The sequence below is a fragment of the Chrysochloris asiatica genome, unplaced genomic scaffold, assembly GCF_000296735.1.
Source record: "Chrysochloris asiatica unplaced genomic scaffold, ChrAsi1.0 scaffold00103, whole genome shotgun sequence".
Lineage (NCBI taxonomy): Eukaryota > Metazoa > Chordata > Mammalia > Afrosoricida > Chrysochloridae > Chrysochloris > Chrysochloris asiatica.
In genome coordinates, this window is record NW_006408621.1 from 7,961,316 (window position 1) to 7,963,382 (window position 2,067).

General features: G+C 38.4%; 1 protein-coding gene across 1 annotated transcript in view; it reads left to right on the forward strand.

Moving 5' to 3' along the window:
• Window positions 1-2,067, forward strand: part of COLEC12 (collectin sub-family member 12) — a 294,512-nt gene that overhangs the window by 12,423 nt on the left and 280,022 nt on the right. The window lies entirely within an intron of this gene.

Below are 2,067 nucleotides of genomic sequence, written 5' to 3' on the forward strand. Positions count from 1 at the left end.
CAGTGAAACTTTTTGTTGTTCCTAACCTCCTCTTGCTATAAATTTACCCAACATAATTGGATTGATCCCTTCAGAATCAAAAGTTTTTTTCATATTTACATACAAGGAAATTTTTTAAAACTGTATTTCAAAAAATTTGCACAAACCAATTTTTATTTCCAAGTTACCTTTCATTGAGCTCCATTTTCATATCATTGCTTCTCAAAAGCTATTCTTCTCAGTTCATAATAGAAATTATGTATCTGATAAAATTATTACACATTTTGCTTAGAAGATGAGACATTTGAAATACTTTCTGAGACTGTACCAGTTCCATTTAGGAACAAAAATGGAGGGGCCAGTCCACTGTCTTCTAAAAATCAATCTCCCTTTTTTCTTAGCTAACTTTTTCTCATCCTTTAGAATTCATAGTAAATGTGACTCTTTCTCCCAGAAGTCTTCCCTGACCCTTCCAATCTGGGTTACATGTCTTTAATATAAAAACAATAACTGCTAAGAAAGCCATGCACTGCTCTAGGTCTTTTGCATATATTATCCCACTTAATTTTTAATTTCATTGTAAGAGTAAGTTACTATTTTGTAATTAAGAACTGAGTACAGGGCAGGAACATAAATTGACAGAGCTAATGTTCCAAAACAAAGTGACTTCAGAGTCTCTGTTCTTAACTGTTACACTCTTCTGCCTCCCAAAGCATCCCCAAAGCAAATGCTCCCAAAGCATTCTTTACTTTTCCTATCACAGCATCTGTAGTAGATTAATGGTCTGTTTGCCTATCACCCATTCCCTCTTCCCTTCACAACAACTATTTCAATTTGGAGAATGACATAGTTCTGGTAGGTCCAAATTGTTAACCACACCACTACAACTGAAAAGCTGGAGGTTCAAACCCACCCAGAGGTTCCTTAGAAGAAAGACCTAATGGTCTAATTCTGAAAGGTCACAGCTTTGAAAACCCTAAGAGTGTAGTTCTACTCTGCAGCCATGAGGTCTCCAGGAATTGAATCAACTCAAGGGCAACTGGATTTTGGTTTAGGACTTTGTTTATACAATCTCCATCCCTGGTGCCAGAGATGAAGCACATGATGTAGGCTAAGCCAATCAAACCATTCCCTCCCCCACTTCCAGTGATTGGCTTCAGGTAGGCACATGTTGGAGGCTGGTCCAATCAAAATACGTCTTGAGATTTGATGAGATACTGGGAATGCTGAGACAAAGGTTCCTTTTTCCATTATATGAAAATAACATACCATGTAGTTCTGGAATTGCTGTAAGCCATTTTGGGATTGGAAGAAGGCTCTCAAAAGAGTCCACATCATGGAATTATGTAAACAGGGCTGAGAAATTAAGAGAAAAGAATGGCTTCTGGGTCACATACTTGGTCTTGCTGAAGGGGGTAGGACCTCTGGACTTCACAGGCATGTGTGAATCAAGAAGTTCCCTTTGTTAAACCAGTTGGGATTGGGTGTTCTATTACTTGCACTCAATTCTTCTTAATTAATCACTTACACTTGGTATTTCTCTTGCTTATTTATTGCTTCTTATCCTACAGGACTGTAAGATCCTTGAGGGCAGAAAACATGGCTCTCTTGTCACTATTGTGTCCCCAGTGATTGACACCTTCAGACTCTGTATCAGTGAATAAAAGGAACAAATGGCAAATGCTAGTGGTTCTGAGTGACCTGAGCCAAACTTAGAGTTTGCTTAGATTTCATGCTATTTGCAGGTGCTTAAAACCTACAACTTAAACCTCAAAGGTCTTGGGCAATCTGGTTGGGAAAAGAGATTGAAATTCAATTTCCTATTTCCAAAATAAGTGTGGTGCTCTGGGTTAATGTGCCAGACTGCAAAGCCATTTTAACTGCAAGGTCGGTGGTTCAAGCTCACCAGCCGCTCCTCAGAAATCCTATAGAGGGTCACTGTGGGTTGGAACTGACTCAATGGCACTTAACAACAACAACATATTAATTAAAAGATCCTGATGCAGCACTGTAGGATAAGCACTATACAAGGTTGCTATGAGTTGGACAATATCATTAATATCACATATAAGTAAAATTTTGCTGAAG